The 13,530-nt window shown below is 42.3% G+C and overlaps 2 non-coding genes across 2 annotated transcripts; one reads left to right on the plus strand and one right to left on the minus strand.

Moving 5' to 3' along the window:
* The first annotated feature begins 298 nt into the window (after positions 1-298).
* On the plus strand, positions 299-405 carry LOC147283534 (small nucleolar RNA R71). Its single transcript, XR_015122714.1, has one exon. It is a non-coding gene; the product is annotated as a small nucleolar RNA R71 (small nucleolar RNA).
* A 5,669-nt stretch (positions 406-6,074) lies between these two features.
* LOC147283535 (small nucleolar RNA R71) lies at positions 6,075-6,181 on the minus strand. The gene has a single exon (XR_015122711.1). It is a non-coding gene; the product is annotated as a small nucleolar RNA R71 (small nucleolar RNA).
* Positions 6,182-13,530: the final 7,349 nt, after the last annotated feature.

Raw genomic sequence — 13,530 nt, forward strand, 5'->3', positions numbered from 1 at the left:
TTGCACACTCATCATCTTCTCTTGAGCCAAAGATAACTTCTGCACCATAGTCTTGATTTCCATAATCTGTCCCTCCATGGTGTTTGGCACATCAGCCACCTCATATAACCCTCTCTTTGGTCCTCCTCTTGCACGATTGGAATCCCATTGTTGAGAACTCAAAGAAAGCGACTCAAACAATTCTGTAGCCTCATCCTCCGTTTTGGACATGAATGCACCACCACATGCCGAATCCACCTTGGCTTGGTCTCTCTCCAATAATCCCTGATAAAAACAGCAAATCACATACCAAGGAGATAAGTTATGGTGTGGGCAGCTAGTAAGTAACTCATTGAATCTGTCCCAAGTCTCATGGAATGGTTCGTCCGCCTTTTGCACAAATCCAAGGATCTCCTTCCGAATCGAATTAGTCTTGGAAATGGAATAGAACTTGTTCAAAAACTTGCTCGAAAGATCATCCCATGTCGAAATGGAACCACTGGGCAGCGAATACAACCACCTCTTTGCCTTGTCCTTAAGCGCAAAAGGGAACATCCTCAAACGGTACTGATCGGCATTCAGGCCCCTCAATTGTGCGGCTTCACAAACCCCGGAAAACTCCTTCAAGAAATGGATCGGATCCTCCCCATTCAGCCCATGGTAACTCGGCAACAAATGAATCTGACCACTCTTGATTTCGAAATCAGTGGCTATGGTGGCATACCGAATGCACGATGGTTGAGTGGGCAGCGAAGGTGCTGAAAAATGGCTCAGGGGCTGCGGCACTATCTCATTTGCTTCAGCCATGTCGACACTCTCAGTCTCTTCACTACTCGAATCTGATGCACTAGGTTGCGGGCTGACTTGTGATGCACCTAAAGCTTCGTCCTTGAGCCTCTCCAACCTAGCAACAAGTTCAGGGTTCATAAAACACACCTAATCAAGAGAAAACACACAATCAGTAGAAAGCATGCATATAAAGGCATGGCATTTATTAAAAACTAAAAATTAGCAAAAACTGAAATCTAACTAATATAACCTAATTCTAATGACTAATTACACCAATTCATTGATATTAGACACCATTCCCCGGCAACGGCGCCAAAAACTTGTTGATGTGTTTTCTTAGAACAAAATAAACAATTATCTCATTCTAAGTTTACTCGCAAGTGCACGAATCGCATCAGTAGCAAAGCGTACAAGCACGAGGTCGATCCCACAGGGAATGGTTAATAAACAACAAATCAATGCAATTAATCACTAGAATAACTAAATGAGGGGTTTTGAAAGATGGAACACACGCACACATCACCACACACACACACACCTTATTCTATCTTGAAATGTTAATTTTCAGTTTCAAATCAGATAAGCATGCAATAACCATCCAAGGCTAATGACAGTTAATTTGAACACAACATATTAAAGTTTGACAGCTAAAAAGGTTTGGCTAGTTACTTTCTCGCCATTGTTCTCCTAATGCATAAACTAAGAGCTTCTTGGGCCTTCCTTAGCTAGTTAACCTACATGTTCCCTAGTTCAAGCTAGGGCAGCTGTTACCCATGCAGGAGTCATTAAGTTTTATGAGAACGTCAAACATGCACAACATATAAGCTTTGACTATTTCCTTATAGAGGTCGCCCAACCCCACTACCAAGAATAATCCCTTATTCCCTTGTTACTTGTGGTTTAGTGTCTTTGACTATTTCACAGCTAAACCTAACGGATAAACTAGATGCAATTACCCTAAGGTGGCCAGTCAAAGGATGCAAACAACTAGTGACGGGGGTTTTAATAGATAGTGGAAATTTAATAAGTGCAAACATCAAACTAACAGACCAAGAGACGGATAAACGATTTGTTAAAGCATACGAGTCCATTAATCAACCTACGACTAACATGCAAGATAGAATAACTAACCTACATAATTAAATAAAACAAATAAAAGAAACAAAACAGCAACAAATAAATGAAATCCCAATTCATGATTGTTAACGGAAATCAGAAACACAAATTAAACAAACTTAGAAGCATAAACTAAATGAAATCAGAAACGCAAGACACACAAGATTAAACGCATGCACTAATTAAAAATCAGAAACATAAAGCAACTAGAACAACTACACAATTAAATGAGATCACATAAATTAAATTGCATAAACATAAATAGCTAAATAATTTCAGAACCAAAGCTATAAAGGAATTAAAGAGACAACTAAATAAAACAGCAAACTAATTAAATAAAATCAGTAACATGATCCAACAATAAGAATAGATACTAGAAGGAAAAGGAAAACAAAAATCAGAGGTGCAACAAATGGGGGCTGCGGCAAGGAGGGAGGAAGAAGGAGGCACCTAGCACAAGCAATTGGCTCACGGCAAGGTGAGCTTGGGCTTGCGGCAGCAGGTGGTCCTTCCCTCTCACTTGTCACGCCACCCTCTTCCTAAACCTCTCTCTGAATTCGGCTCACCTTACAAGAATAAAAGTCTGAAACTAAAACCCTAAAACAACAAAATAAAACTAGGAGGGAGAAAGAGAGTGATTTCGGCTGGAGGAGGAGAGAAAATAATGTTAAAAAAGGTCTCCCTAAAAGTCTGAATGAGGGGGTTTAAATAGGAGAAGCCTTCCTTGAGAGGCAAGGAAGAGGAAACATGCGGCTGCTAGGTTTCCCTTTCCTAGTTCCTTGCGGCATCAGCTAGGGTTAGCTGACCCTTGGGCTTGCGGCATGGGCTGGTCCCTTTGGGCTTGAGTGGCTCACGCCTAGCCTAGCTAGGGTCCCTCCTTGGCGCATGGGCTGATAGTCTTGGGCTTCCATGTTGGGCTTCAGCTGCTTGCACAAGATGGGCTAGGGTTTCACTCCATGGGCTTCCATCTTGGGCTTGTCACCTTGGGCTTGCGCATGGCCCCTTGTCTTGCTAGGGTTTGCATGGCATGCATGCGCATGCATGGGCTGCCATCTTCCTCCTTGCGTGTGGCTTTTGGGCTGCTAGGGTTTGGGCCCATGCATGTGCATGCATGGCCCACTTGGTTCGGCATCCCTAGGGCCCATGGGCCCTCCACTTTTGACTTCCCATTTTGCCCCTCATTTCCATTTGAATTCAAATTCATTTCTTCCCTCCATTCATTTCCATGGATGTCCACCACCTTCTGGAAGCTTCTGGAACCTTGAAAAACATTTCCTGGTGCAACTAGGATTTCTTGAAAATGAGAGATTCCTTATCCATTTTGACTTCTCGTAATGACCATATTGCCCCTGGGGTCTCCTAGTGTCACTAGGACTCCTTTCCCTAGTTGGGTTAGGTTTCCTAGTTCAACCAGGATTTCCTGTTCGGATCAGGATTTCACATTTCTGGCTCCGCAATGATGGTTCTGGACTTGATGTTTCCTAGTGTGACTAGGAATCCTCATTTGACTAGGATTTCTGCACTTTTCCTGGTTTGACCAGGAATTGTCCCAAAATGGCTCCATTTGCTTCTTTTTCTCATTTCTGCTTCATTTGACCTGAAAACACAAAAACAAGACAAGAAACACAAAATAGCGAGTTCTAACACTCTAGGTTAAGGAATTAGTATCATAAAGTGATGCAAAATGCACACTCATCATGGACATCCATGGAAATGAATGGAGGGAAGAAATGAATTTGAATTCAAATGGAAATGAGGGGCAAAATGGGAAGTCAAAAGTCAAGGGCCCATGGGCCCTAGGGATGCCGAACCAAGATGGGCCATGCATGCACATGCATGGGTCCAAACCCTAGCAGCCCAAAGTCCATGCGTAAGGAGCAAGATGGCAGCCCAAGGTGGAAGCCCATGGAGTGAAACCCTAGCCCATCTTGTGCAAGCCACTTCAGCCCAACACATGCGAGCGCAATGCACATCAAGGTCCAAGACCAGCAGCCCATGCGCAAGGGAGGGAGGCCTAGCTGACTTGCATGCGCCACTTAAGCCCAAAGGACCATGCCCTTGCTGCAAGCCCACAAGCTCTAACCCTAGCTAATGCCGCAAGCTACAAGGAGAAGAAACCCTAGCAGCCGCATGTTTTCTCGTCCTTGCCTCTCAAGGATTGCACCTCTATATATATCCCCTTAATTCAGAACCCTAAGGACCTCACTTCATACTTCTTGCACCAGCCGAATTCTCCTTGCCTCTAGTTTATTTTTCTGTTTTAGGTTTTTTTAGTTTCAGCTTTTAATTTGATTATTGTGAGAGTTAGCCGAAGGGTGAGAGAGAGAGAAGAGTGGCGTGGCTGCAAGGAAGAGCAACCCTAAGCCGCAAGCCCTAGCTCACAATAGCCGTGAGCCAATTGCTTGTGCAGGTGCCTCTCTCCCTTGTCTTGCCGCAGCTCCTCTTGTTGTTTTCCTTCACTTTTCGTTCTAGTTCTCTAGTTTATTATTGGATATTGGTTTCTGAATTTATTTAATCTATGATTCTGATTTTCTTTAGTGCATGGTTCTGATTTCAATTAGTTTATGCAATTTAATTTAGTTGTTTAGTTTATGCCTTTAGTTTTGTGTACTTTGCGTTTCTGATTTCTTTAGCAAGCATGAATTGGGACTTTGTTTATTGTTGCTGTTTTTATTTATTTAATTTAATTATGTAGGTTAGTTATTCTATCTTGCATGTTAGTCGTAGGTCGATTAATGGATTTGCATGTTCTAACAAATCGTTTATCCGTCTCTTGGTCTGTTAGTTTGATGTTTGCATGTATTAAATTTCCACTATCTATTAGAACCCGTCACTAGTTGTTTGCATCCTTTGACTGGCCACCTTAGGGTAATTGCATCTAGTTTATTTGTTAGGTTTAGCTGTGAAATAGTCAAAGACACTAAACCACAAGTAACAAGGGAATAAGGGATTATTCTTGGTAGTGGGGTTGGGCGACCTCTATAAGGAAATAGTCAAAGCTTATATGTTGTGCATGTTTGACGTTCTCACAAATCTTAATGACTCCTGCATGGGTAACAGCTGCCTTAGCTTGAACTAGGGAACATGTAGGTTAACTGGCTAAGGAAGGCCTAAGAAGCTCTTAGTTTATGCATTAGGAGAACAATTGCGAGAAAGTAACTAGCCAAACCTTTTTAGCAGTCAAACTTTAATATGTTGTGTTCAAATTAACTGTCATTAGCCTTGGATTGTTATTGCATGCTTATCTGATTTGAAACTGAAAACTTAACATTGCAAGATAGAATAAAGTGTATGTTCGTGTGGTGATGTGTGCGTGTGTTCCATCTTTCCAAAACCCCCCATTTAGTTATTCTAGTGATTAATTGCATTGATTTATTGTATATTAACCATTCCCTGTGGGATCGACCTCGTGCTTGTACGCTTTGCTACTGATGCAATTCGTGCACTTGCGAGTAAACTTAGAATGAGATAATTGCTTATTTTGTTCTAAGAAAACACAATCAACAAGTTTTTGGCGCCGTTGCCGGGGAATGGTGTCTAATATCAATGAATTAGTTTAATTAGTCATTAGAATTAGGTTATATTAGTTAGATTTCAGTTTTGGTTAATTTTTAGTTTTTAATAAATGCCATGCCTTTATATGCATTCTTTCTACTGATTGTGTGTTTTCTCTTGATTAGGTGTGTTTTATGAACCCTGAGCTTGTTGCAAGGTTGGAGAGGCTCAAGAACGAAGCTTTAGGTACATCACAAGTCAGCCCGCAACCTAGTGCATCAGATTCGCGTAGTGAAGAGACTGAGAGTGTCGAAATGGCTGAAGCAAATGAGATGATGCCGCAGCCCCTGAGTCATTTTTCAGCACCTTCGCTGCCCACTCAACCATCGTGCATTCGGTATGCAACCATAGCCACTGATTTCGAAATCAAGAGTGGTCAGATTCACTTGTTGCCGAGCTACCATGGGCTGAATGGGGAGGATCTGATCCACTTTTTGAAGGAGTTTTCCGGGGTTTGTGAAGCCGCTCAGTTGAGGGGTCTGAATGCCGATCAGTACCGTTTGAGGATGTTCCCTTTTGCGCTTAAGGACAAGGCAAAGAGGTGGTTGTATTCGCTGCCTAGTGGTTCCATTTCGACGTGGGATGATCTTTCGAGCAAGTTCCTGAACAAGTTCTATTCCATTTCCAAGACGAATTCGATTCGGAAGGAGATCCTTGGATTTGTGCAGAAAGCGGACGAACCATTCCATGAGACTTGGGACAGATTCAATGAGTTACTTACTAGCTGCCCACACCATAACTTATCTCCTTGGTATGTGATTTGTTGTTTTTATCAGGGATTATTGGAGAGAGACCAAGCCAAGGTGGATTCGGCATGTGGTGGTGCGTTCATGTCAAAAACGGAGGATGAGGCTACAGATTTGTTTGAGTCACTCTCTTTGAGTTCTCAACAGTGGGATTCCAATCGTTCTAGAGGTGGACCAAAGAGAGGGTTGTATAAGGTTGCTGATGTGCCAAACACCATGGAGGGACAGATTTTGGAAATCAAGACTATGGTGCAGAAGTTATCTTTGGCTCAAGAGAAGATGATGGGTATGCAAGAACAAGGAGGTGATGTGGAACACGTGAATCAGGTTGGGAATTATCCTAGGGTGCCATACGATCCATTTTCTAACACTTATAACCCTGGATGGAAGAACAACCCTAATTTCAGTTGGAGCAACAACAATGGACAGCAAGCTAGTGGGAGCACCAACAAGCCATATATGCACCCTAATGCCGAGAGGTCTAGTTTGGAGGACAAGATTGCTCAGATTGCTCAAAGCACCACTTCCCTTGCTCAGAGCACCAATGCCATCATGAACCGTACCGAGCAGTAGATGCAAGCCAATTCGAAGGCTATTGCACATTTGGAGAGTCAAATGGGTCAGATTGACACTACTTTAGGTCAGAGAGAGAAGGGGAAATTGCCAAGTCAGCCCATCGTCAACCCGAAGAATGAGGAGCATGTAAATGCTATTTTGAGGACTACTCCAAGAAAGAGAGTTAGAGTGGTCAAGACTAAGGAGGTGATTGAGATCATGGATAGTGAGGAAGAGGAGGATCCAGAAATGATTGAGGAGAAAGCTGATACACGTGTGATTCCCCTCATTCCGGACATCGACATCACCAAATTTCCAGCAACCATGAGGGAGTTGAGGTCTATTGAGAAGAAGGTTGAGGAGCAGGGGCATAGTCACAACGTTCCTAGGGAGATTTGTGGTTATCTCTTTGCATCTTTTCCAAGCAAGAAGAGGGATCCGGGCTCGTTGGTCATACCATGCAGCATAGGGGAGTATGAGATTGCCATTGCCTTAATTGACAATGGCTCAGCTATCAATGTCATGCCGCTGGTGACAGGACCGCCCCCGGATTCCACCTTGGAACCCGAAGAGGTCCTGCGGGAATCCAAAATCAAGGAAAAACCTACTGAAGATTCGGCAGAACCTTCCCTGAAAATGGACTAACCCAGAATTTTAGAACCTGTTAAAAAACACTTCTAAACAGCAACCACCTCTACCACAACCAAAATAGGGTCTCAGACCCAACAATTTCACAGAAATCCAACTTAAAATTGTAAAGTAGTTATCAGAGCTTCTATTCTATTACAAGGAATTTCTACAAAAATTAAATGGCGCCTACAGGGTCCGACTAGGGAGATGGATGTAACTGCCTCGACGTGTTTGGCTCGACCTCCACCAAAGCTTTTACCTGGGGGGACAATTTAAGACAAAACAAGAAAAACTGTGAGATAACTCAGTGAGTGGACAGCTTAATAAAAACGAAAAACATAAGTAAAATTTCTGTTTCAGAAAATCCTTCAAAAACCCCGTTTCACTCTAAAACCTCACGTTACTCTTTGAAATCCCCCAGTTTTAAAACAATTTCACAAGTCTTAAGAATGTTATAAAACTCATGAAACTCAAGAAAAAGATAACTCAAAACACATTTCTCAATAGCAAATCATTTAAATTAACAAAGTCATAAAAAAATAATAAATTCGAAATCATTATAAAACTCGAAAGATATTTCTCACTTAAAATCCATACTTAAACTCTGAAGATACCAATTTCATTTTCCACCATGCTATATACCCTGAATAACCTGGCCATACACCTGTGCGGAATTCCTGCATCGCACAGGCAGGCAATATCCTGGCCATACACACGCGTGGAGTAAATCCAACACGTGCAGGCAATATCCTGGCCATACACACGTGCGAATAAAATCAGCACGTGCAGGCAATCCTGGTCATACGTGCACGCAGAGCAGCCCCCAAAGGGCGAAGCATCCCGACACACGGCCCAAAGCCTATATGTGTGCCGTGATGGGTCCCAAAGACCTATGTATCTGAAAATCTGAAGGGTACTGCAAAGGGTGGTTTGAAAACCATTTTTCCATAACCCAAATAAATCCTTTTTTTCCACCAAGAATAGAATAATTGTACTTTTCCTAGAAACTTTAAATCCATGAACTTATTGCATAAATTCCAAATTCAAAATAAGTTATCCTCCACAACGAAAATTCCCAAATTAACAAAGTCAATACTCAACATGGAAATCTCATTTACAAATTTTCAAACTAGATAAAATCTCATGTTTGGTTTTCCAATAATTAAATGGGCAAATAAATCATTTAAAACCCATAATTCAATTAAAATCAAGGTCAAATTCACAAGTCATCATATTTGGATAAAATCATTATAAAAATCATGACTTAAATCTTGAAGTTCCTGAAAATCATTTTTAAGGAAAACAAAATCCAACTCACTACTCAGAAATCAATTACTCAAGATATTAAACATGAACAAATCCATGTATTTATAAAAACGTTCAAGAAACCAAGTCCACTCACAGAGATAGCCATAGCTTCGATCCTCCGCCGGATCGTCACGAACCACGGTCGTCTCGCCTATAAAATAAACAACAAAAACAGAGATTAGTCTCGGTTCTACGTCCCTTAAAGGATATGTGTGTGGGGTCTAACGTCCCACTCAACTTCGTTCCTACGCGATTGGTTTACAATCTACACGAATTGACCAATAATACTTCCACAACCGCCCCTAAGGTTTCCCGGCTCAAAATCCAACTACACCCAAACATTTAATCCACCAAACATATCCAATTAAACTTTATGTGCACCATACCTCGACCAGGACTCGTCTCTGAGTCGATGTGATACAGAAAAGTATCTGAATACAATCCAAATTGAGGTTTCGTCAAATCCATAAGACTTCCACCTGCTCCAAATCAATAACCAACTTAGAAATAGCTCTAAAAAAATCAAGTCTAATTTCCAAGAATGACAATGAGGGACGAGACCACCACTGCTGCCGCCCAGCCTTGTTGTTTCCAAGATTAATTTAGCCAAAAACAATTGACTTCAATAGAACCCATTTAATTTCTCAAACTTAAGCATCAATAGGGTCTCATAGGGAAGAAATTTTTCCAAATTAACCACAAGAACAGCCCTAAAATTCAAAATTTAGAGCATCCGAAATGGCAACAAATCCCTAAACTCAATCTTCCATATAAATTCAAAATTAAGCAGCCACAACACAAGATATTGAAAGCCCATCAAGAGGGAGAGAGAACCCACCTGGTATGGAGGTGGTTGGCGCCGGATTTCACCGAAATTTGGCGAGACAGAGGGGAGCCAACCCGCTGGGTTCTTCTTAGTTTTCTATGCGCGCGGTGTTGCTCCTTTTTGTACAACTTGTTTTACTTGGAATTTAGAAACGAATACCAAGTTGTAGCTCGCAAGTATACGAATCGCTCATGTAAGCATAGCGTATAAGTACGAGGTCGATCCCACGAGGAATAGGTAAATACACATCAAACCAATTCAACTTACCAATTAGAATCACCAAACACACACACACGGCAGGGGGGGTTTGTATATTGTTAAACTCACACACACCACATACACACACACACACACACAATTGCAATGCTAAGAATTCAGAATCCACACCAATTGATGGAAATACAACCAAGCAATTCAAGATAATGCATATAATAAAGTTCGTCTACTAAAAGGTTTGGCTAGTCACTTTTAGCAATTACTCCCCTTACTGTGCATAAACTAAGAGCTTCTTGGGCCTTCCTTAGCCAGTTAACTTGCATGTTCCCTAGTTCTAAGCTAAGGCAGCTGTTACCCATGCAAGAGTCGTTACGATCTGTGAGAGTGACAAACACATAGCGCATGGCTCCAAATTAATGTACTGTATGTCATCTATGATCCCTTTTCTCATGAATATTATCTTAGGATACCCACTTGTTGCCTACTGAAACTATCATCCTTTCGAGCTTGTTTAGTTTCACAACATAAATCTAGATGCATGCAACCTAAGGTGATCAGTCAAAGATGCAAAACAAATAGAGTCAATTTAAATAGAGATCAAGGATTTACTACATGCATGAAATTAAATCACAAGTGTCACCATTGCATAACTCACAATTAAAGGTTCATCATCCAACTTAGCAAAGCAATAAAAAAACTCAAAACATAATAATAAAGAAAATAAAAGATCTAACTTCCATTATAATAATTAAATCCACAATGAAAGCAAGAACAAGCTAATTAACTAAAGAAAAAGAAGAAAATCAAAAGAAAAACAAAGAACATCACAAGAGGGTGGCAGCGGCACAAGAGAGAAGAAGAGGAGAGACATAGCAGCAAGGAGGCTCACGGCAAAGGTGAGCTAGGGCTACGGCACATGGTCTCTCATTCTCCCTCAAGTGGCGCCACCCTCTCACTCTCTCTCTCTGAAATTCGGCCTCCCCCTCTCTCTGAATTCTGAAAAATATAAAAATATGGGAACCCTCAACAATGAGAGAATAGGATATATTTATAGAGGTGAAGTGAGGATTCGTTGGGAGGCAAGGTGAAGACAAGGTGCGGCTAGGGTTTCATTAAAAGAACCTGGGCTTAAGTAAATTTCTTGCTCCTTAAGACTTCTAATTTTCGGCCAAAAGTGGGCCTTGGGCTGATTTGGGCTCTTTTTTGGGCGTAACTCCTTTTCAGCTCGCGGAACTGCTGCGCTACCTCCACTAAAATGACCATAACTTGAGCTAGAAAACTCAGAATCGAAATCCGTAAAATTCCCTGCGAAGCTCACATCCGTATCTTTCCAACCATATATGGCATGCTACCTGATTCGTTCTGGAGAAGTACAGAATTGCTGTCGAAATTTGATGTTCAGATTTCAGGGTTTTGACTTCCTTGCAAGATAAGGACTCCTTGTGTGTCGACTTGGGCTAGGGTTTACAAACACACATGTGGGCTGCTGCAACCTTGTAAGCGTGATGAGCTTAAGTGACTTGCAAGTGGGCTGGCGCAAGGAAGCTTGGAATGGGCTGCTAGTGGCGTGATGGGCTTGCTCCCTTCTAGCTTGCGCATGGCTGCATGACTTGGGCTGAATGGGATGCACCTAGGCCCTAGGGTTTTAGTGCATGGGCTACCACCTTGCATGGTGTGATGGACTTGGGCTGCTAGGTTTAGGCGCATGGCCTTGGTCCTTTGGGCTAGGGTTTTGCGCATGGCCCATAGTGCATGGGCTGCATGTGTGGTCCATGTCATGTGATGATGTGGCACGGTTGACCATTGACTTTGACCTTTGACCTTTGACTTGGACCAAAAGTCAACCTTGACAAAAAAGATTCCCCAAAAGATTCTGTCTGAGATTCTCCAAAGATTCCTTTCAGATTCCAGATCCTTCTAGCAGATTCCCTCAAGATTCTTTTTCCCATTTCTTCCATTTTTAGCTCAAAATAGCCTCATTTAGCTTCTTTCTCCATCATTGCTTCATTTAACCTAAAAACACAAAAACAAGACAACAGACACAAAAGTATCGAGTTCTAACACTCTAGGTTAGGGAGTTAGTATCATAAAATAACGTAAAATGAACACTCATCAGTTTTTGAACAAGTTCTATTCCATTTCCAAGACGAATTCTATTCGGAAGGAGATCCTTGGATTTGTGCAGAAAGCGGACGAGCCATTCCATGAGACTTGGGACAGATTCAATGAGTTACTTACTAGCTGCCCACACCATAACCTATCCCCTTGGTATGTGATTTGTTGTTTTTATCAGGGATTATTGGAGAGAGACCAAGCCAAGGTGGATTCGGCATGTGGTGGTGCGTTTATGTCAAAAACGGAGGATGAGGCTACAGATTTGTTTGAGTCGCTTTCTTTGAGTTCTCAACAGTGGGATTCCAATCGTGCAAGAGGAGGACCAAAGAGAGGGTTGTATGAGGTAGCTGATGTGCCGAACACCATGGAGGGACAGATTTTGGAAATCAAGACTATGGTGCAGAAGTTATCTTTGGCTCAAGAGAAGATGATGAGTGTGCAAGGACAAGGGGGTGACGTGGAACAAGTGAACCAGGTTGGGAGCTATCCTAGGGTGCCGTATGACCCATGTCACGCCCCAATTTCGGGCCTGGGGAAATTGAGCTCGTGGCAGCCGGCGTACCCCTCAATTAACATGAACTTGACCGTCACCCCCGACGGCTCAAACTCACATTAACTGAGAAGCACAAGCCTTGAGTTTATTGTTCTACCCATGTACAAAATAGGTAGGCAGAGTTAACTAGCGGAGCGTCCACTAAATAGGGAGCTCGTCGGAAGGTGTATTTCTAATTCATTTATTAATATTAGGCTCGAGTTAATTATTATCAATTAATTTAGGTAAGATTCGGGGTCTAAGTAACTTGGTCGACCTAGGTCAGATAGCCAAATTACAAGTCAAGTAATCCGGGGTTAACCCGACACACCCCCGAGAATAGTCTTGCAATAGATAAACCCCGAGTAAGCCAAACATTTGTAATACTAATGAGCCAAAAACAAATGAAGGATAAGTACAAGAGTCTATGACACTGGTCCGGTACTCACTCGCTCATGAGGGAACTGCTAGAACTCGAATATCCAATTGTCGTCGAAGTAGGCGGTGTCTCGTCGTCAGATATCTCCACTAGTATCACCATAACGTCAAACCTGCAAAAATCTATGTAGGGGTGAGCATCACCAAACCACCGGATCCTTTGCTCGGCTCACCCGACTCAAAAATGTGTCCACACAATCTCAAGTTTTATCTTACTTAACAAGCAAGTCGTTTAAGGACAACCATACCCCAAACAGGGCTCCACACCATAAATCACAATTCATACAAAGCGTAATAAATTACAAGATGACAAGCTATATCAAGTTCATCATGTAAGACATGTCACTTTGTACTTACATGGCAAAAATGTCAGAGATGCATGCAACAAATATCTTATGCACGCGTACCTTTGCCAATCCGCAGAAGCACATATCATTACCTGCTAAATAACAGTGGACCACCATAGCCTGTACCGCAGTACCATCACTACCCGGCCTACCCTCTTGCCGCAAATTAGTGATAAGAACGGCCCTTACGACCCGTGGCACCTCCACGGTCGCAAACCCAGTATACTACCAAATCAAATGTATCCACGCGGTTCGTACTATCCCAGTACGTTCTGACCGAACCTGGGGAGCTGACCAGGGGGCCGACTGCTCACTGGGTTTTCCACTGTGGTTTAGGGGATCGAAACCCAAGGTCGCTCACGCAACCCCTCGTTCTAA

The sequence above is a fragment of the Dryas octopetala genome, chromosome 5, assembly GCF_963921425.1.
Source record: "Dryas octopetala chromosome 5, drDryOcto1.1, whole genome shotgun sequence".
Lineage (NCBI taxonomy): Eukaryota > Viridiplantae > Streptophyta > Magnoliopsida > Rosales > Rosaceae > Dryas > Dryas octopetala.